This window comes from Rhinopithecus bieti, unplaced genomic scaffold (assembly GCF_001698545.2).
Source record: "Rhinopithecus bieti isolate Rb0 unplaced genomic scaffold, ASM169854v2 scaffold_44159, whole genome shotgun sequence".
Lineage (NCBI taxonomy): Eukaryota > Metazoa > Chordata > Mammalia > Primates > Cercopithecidae > Rhinopithecus > Rhinopithecus bieti.
In genome coordinates, this window is record NW_016818573.1 from 56519 (window position 1) to 62739 (window position 6221).

Sequence of the window (6221 nt, forward strand, 5' to 3'; positions counted from 1 at the left end):
CCCTTCTTCCCTTCTTCCCTTTTTCCCTCCTTCCCTCCTTCCCTTCCTCCCTTCTTCCCTTCTTCCCTCCCTCCCTTCTTCCCTCCTTCCCTTCCCCACTTCCCTCCCCTTCCCTCCCCTCCTCTCCCCTCCCTCCCTTCCTCCCCTCTTTCCCCTTCCCTTCCCTTCGTTCCTTTCCTTCCCTTCCTTCCCTCTTTCTTTCTTTGTCTTATTTTTTATTTTTTAGAGTCTCATTCTGTCGCCCAGGCTGGAGTGCAGTGGCGCGATTTCAGTCTCACTGCAACCTACGCCTCCCGGGTTCAAGCGATTCTCCTGCCTCAGCCTCCGGAGTAGCTGGAATTGCATGCGCGCACCACCACGCCCGCCTAATTTTTATATTTTTAGTAGAGACGGGGTTTCGCCATGTTGGCCAAGCTGGTCTCGAACTACTGACCTCAGGTGATCCTCCAGCCTTGGCCTGCCGAAGTGCTTGGATTACAGGCGTGAGCCACCGCGCCCAGCCAGGTTTTTTTCTTGTATTGTTTTTAATGGGACATGATCGTTGTAAAAATCTAAAACAATTCTGAAGTCTTTATATTGGTTGGTAGATGGGTTCTTCATTTTTAGTTTATTAGGAACATCAACCCTTTTCTCAAATGCATTGAAAATGTTTTATCTGCGGTCTGTCTTGCAAACCTGTGTAAAGGTGATTTTTGGTGGACAAAGACTTATTTTTTTTGTTGTTTGTTTTAGACAAGGTCTCACTCGCCTAGGCTGGAGTGCAGTGGTTTGACTGGCTAACTGCAGCCTCGACCTCCCAGGCTTAATCCATCCCCCAACCTCAGCCTCCCATGTAGCTAGAACCACAGGCCTGTGCCACCACGCGGCTAATTTTTGTATTTTTGGTAGAGGCACAGTTTTGCCATGTTGCCCAGGTCTTGAACTCCTGGACTCAAGCTATCTGCCCGCTTTGGCCTTCCAAATCACGCTGGAATTACAGGCGTGAGCCACGGTACCCAGGATAAAGACTTATTTTTTGTAGTCAAATTTATCAACATTTTTCAGTATTTTAGATTTCACAATTCTCTCTTTTTGGTTTCTGAACTCTTCTCTAATGTTTATTTGTTCAGACACCCAACTTAGATATATTTTTTCAAGTTCTCACATAAACACAAAACTGGAAATTTAGATTTAAATTGCGTTTAATTTATATATCCCTGGACATCTGGGAGCTGGCCTTGGTATTCTGTTGAACATAAATTTCAGAGAACATCAGCGTCGGACAAGGTCACTCTGTGACCATGAGGGAGCAAGAGGGGCAGAAACAGAACCTCTCCATCATCACATCTGAATGCTGGCAAAGGTGAACACTGTCCAAACCACAAAAGGCATGAAACATCCCTCTTTCTCCCACAGGAGAGTGACTGTTGTTTCCTTACCAATTACAGCACTAGCCTCCAACTAATCTTCTCTCCTGGGCAAGATTCATTAAGATAGTCCGTCATAGACATACCCCCACCTCTGACAGCATCCAAGCCAGAGAGAAGCCTGGCTTCCCTAAACCCTGACTGAAATCACTGAACATGGGCACAAATCCTCCTTTAAGTCCTTTCTAGCACCTTCTTACTGAAATGCCCCAGAGTGCAGGAGTAATATGCCCAATGTGTTCAACCGCAGATGTATTCCTGGTGGTCTTTGGCTAGAGTGGCAGATTAATTTAGAAAAAGGCTTGCTTTAGTTTTCTATCACGAAATACATAATTCCATTTATTCACATCTTCTTGGATATCCGTATAGTTGTGAGGTTTTGTTCATATATAATAGTTATTAATACATATTGTAAAGTTTATTTCTTCCTAGATTATATTAATAATTGTTTGTATTAAAAACTGAGGGGCTGGGCATGACTGGTTCACACCTGTAATTCCAGTGCTTTAGGAGGCCAAGATGGGGGAGGATTGCTTGAGGCCAGGAGTTCGAGACCAGCCTGGGAAACATAGCAAGACTCCATTTCTACAAAGAAAAAAAATGTTTTAAACATGAGTGGGGCACCGCGGCATGTGCCTGTAGTCCCAGCTACTCAAGAAGCTGAGGTGGGAAGATCACTTAAGCCTAGGAGTTTGAGGCTGCCATTCAGGTCACAACTGCACCGCTGCACACCAGCCTGGGTTACAGAGGAAGACCCTGTCTCTAAAAACCAAAATTGGGGCTTTTATTTTTTCTTTTATTTTCTGACTGATTTTTTTTTTTTTAAATCTATAGCAGGGGGTGGCAAACTTTTTCTGTAAGGGGTCAAACAGTAAATATTTTAGGTTTTATGGACTTTATGGTCTCTGTCACAGCTACTCAACTTCACCATTATAGCATGGAAAAACAGCCATAGACAATACATACATGAATGAGCATTGTTGTGTTCCAGTAAATCTTTGCAAAAACAGACAGTGGGTTGGATTTGAACCACAGGCCATATTTTTCAGACCCCTTGTCTGTAGCAAACCTGTTGATTTTTATATGTTAATTTTCAAACTAGATATCTACTGAATTCTTTTGTTCCTAATGATTATTTTATTTTCTTAAGAAAATAAAATATTAGCCAGAATTAGCCACCTCGCTCTCAAATAATGATAATTTCACCTCATCATTACATCTTCTTTTTTGTTTGTTTGTTTTCATTATACCTTGTAATTTGTTGTCTTTTCTTTTTTTTTTTTTTTTTTGAGACGGAGTCTCGCTCTGTCGCCCAGGCTGGAGTGCAGTGGCCGGATCTCAGCTCACTGCAAGCTCCGCCTCCCGGGTTTATACCATTCTCCTGCCTCAGCCTCCCGAGTAGCTGGGACTACAGGTGCCCGCCACCTCGCCCGGCTAGTTTTTTGTATTTTTTAGTAGAGACTGGGTTTCACTGTGTTAGCCAGGATGGTCTCGATCTTCTGACCTCGTGATCCACCCGCCTCAGCCTCCCAAAGTGCTGGGATTACAGGCTTGAGCCACTGCGCCCAGCCTTTGTTTTCTTTTCTAATTGCCTTGGCCAGTACTTGCAGAACAGTCTCTCAAATGTTACTGCTATCAGAGGACAACATTGTCTTTTTCCTGAAACTTTCATGGGAGTGCTTCTGCTGTTTCACCAATAATCATGAAACTGCCTTTTGACTTGTTATATACGTCTCATTAAAGCTGTACTAAGCTTTTAAAAATTGGGAGTAGATGTTTGATCTTACTTTTATTTTATGTTTTGGTTTTGCAAGTTTCCCATAGTCTGGATATTAGTAATTGCATTCCTATAGTGTCAAGGTAATCTATACCTGTATTTTCTGTAATTACACCTAGAAGCTTAATTCGATTCTTTGGGGAGGGGAGGGGTCAAGACTACTTCATGGGTGGTTTTTTATTTTTCCCTCTTTTGGTGAGGTTAGCAGCCATAGATGATCATTGCCTCGATCCTTTAATTCATTAGAGGTTAAAACACGTGTGCATGCGTGCACACACACATACACACACACACACACACAGAGATATTTTTGGGCCAGAGTCTCACCTGGTAGCCAAGGCTGGAGTGCAGTGGCACGATCTCGGCTCACTGCAACCTCCATCTCCCGGGCTCAAGCAATTCTCCTGTCTCAGCCTCCCGAGTAGCTGGGATTACAGGTGCCCACCACCATGCCCGGCTGATTTTATTAATTAATTAATTAATTTATTTATTTTTGAGATGGAGTCTTGCTCTGTCGCCCAGGCTGGAGTGCAATGATGAGATCCTTATTTATTATTTCTTTCCTTCAACTAATTTTGGATGTAATTTGTTCTTGTGTTTCTGATTCCTTGAGGTATACTGTTAAGTTGTTGTTAAAAATCTTTTTACTTTTTTGTTGTAGATGTTTATTGCTATAAACTTTTCTCTTAGTACTGCTTTTGCTGTATCTACAGGTTGTGTGGTATGTTATGTTTCCATTTTCATTAGTTTCAAAATTTTTAAATTTTCTATTAAATTTGATAATTGACCCAGTGGTCATTCAGGATTATGTTACTTAATTTTCATGTATTTGTGTAGTTTCCAGAGTTCCTCTTATTATTGATTTCTATTTTTATTCCATTGTAGTATGAGAATAAATTTGATATGATTTCAATTTTTTATATTGGTTAAGATTTGTTTTGTGACCTAACATATGGTCTATCCTGGGGAATAGTCCATGAGCTGATAAGAAGAATGTGTATTCTGCAGCTGTTGGGTGAAATGTTATGTATGTCCATTTGGTCTATAGTGCAGTTTAAGTCTGATGTTTCTTTGTTTGTTTTCCATCTACGTAATCTGTTCAGGGCTGACTTGCGGTGTTAGAGTATCCAGTTATTGTTGAATTGGGGTCTGTTTCTCTGTTTAGCTCTAATAATATTTGATTTATAAACCTGGGTGCTCAAGTGTTGGGTGCATTCATTATTTCCTCTTCTGAATTGATCCCTTTGTCATTATATAATGTACTTTTTGGTCTCCTTTTATGTTTTTTGGCTTAGTCTATTTTGTCTAAGTATAGTTACTCCTTGTCTTTCATGCTTTTCATTTGCATGGAATATATATATATTTATCCCTTCACTTTCAGTCTGTGTGTCTTTACAGATGAGTGAGTCTCTTGTAGGCAGCATATAGTTGGGTCTTGTTTTTGGTACCCAGTCAGGCAGTCTGTATCTTTTAACTGGGAAATTGAAACCATTTACATTTAAGGTTATTGAGAGATGTGGAATTAAGTCCCGCCATTTTGTTCATGGGTTTCTGACTTTTTTGTTTATCCTTTGTTTCTTTCTTCCTCTTTTATTGTTTATCTTTGCAATTTGGTGTTTTTCTGTGGTGGTAATGTTTGATTCCTTTCTCTTTCTCCTTTGTGTACCTGCTCTACCAGTGATTTTTATACTTTTGTGTGTTTTCATGATGATGGATATCATCATTTTGCTTCCAGATGTAGGACTACCTTGAGCATTTCTTGTAAGTTCAGTCTAGTGGTAATAAATTCCCTCACTTACTGCTTATCTGGGAAAGACTTTATTTATCATACATTTCTGAAGGCTAGCTTTGTTTGGTATAGTATTCTTGGTGAGTGCTTTTGGCCTGGTCTGTAAGATTTCTGCTGAGAAATCTGCCATTAGTCTGATGAAGATTCCCTTATATGTAACTTGATACTTTTCTCTCTCTGTTTTTAGAATTCCTTCCTTCTCTTTGACTTTTGGCAGTTTGACTATAATGTGCCACAGAGAAGATATTTTTGGGTTGAATCTATTGGGAAATCATTGAACTTCCTATACCTAGATATCTGTATCTCTTTCAAAACTTGGGAAGTTTCCAGCAATTATTTCATTAGATAGATTTTCTGTACCTTTTCCCATCTCTACTTCTGGAATTCCAAAAATTTCATTATTTGTCCACTTTACAGTGTCCCAAATGTCACATAGGCTTTCTTCATTTTTTAAATTCTTTTTTCCCTTTGTTCTGACTGAACTTTTTTCAAAAGAACTATCTTCAAGTTCAGAAATTCATCTTTCTGCCTTATCTAGTCTATTGTTGAAGCTCTTGATTGTATTTTTTATTTTATTCCTAGACTATTTCAATTTTAGGCTTTCTGTTTGGATTTATTTATTTATTCATTCATTCATTCATTTATGACAGGGCCTTGCTCTGTTACCCAGGTCAGAATGAGTGGCACAATCATGGCTTATTCCTACTTCAACCTCCCTGGCTCAAGTGATCCTCTACTTTAGCCTCCCATGAAGCTGGGAACACAGGCATGTGCCACTATACCCAGGTAATTTTTTAAAAACCTTTTTGTAGAAACAGGGTCTCCCTATGTTGCCCAGGCTGGTCTTGAACATCTGGGCTCAAGCGATCCTCCCACCTTGGCCTCCCAAAGTGCTGAGATTATAGGTGTGAGCCACTGTGCCTGGCCTCATTGAGTTTCCTTAAGATCATTATTTTGAATTCCTTTTCAGGCATTTCATAGATTTACTTTTCTTTGGGGCCTGTTACTGGAGAATTACTGTGTTTCTTTGGAGGAGTTGTATTTCCTGCATTCTCATGTTTCTTGTGCGTTTATATTCATATCTGCACATTGGGTGTAATAGTCCATCCTTCCAGTTTTATGGAGTGGCTTTCACAGGGAAGTCTTTTTTCTGTAGATGTATCTATAGTGTTGGTTGATTAGGGCATGTTGGCTTTGGTTCTGAGTGGGTGCCATAGTGTAGTCTTTATATGATTTATTCAGTTGTAAT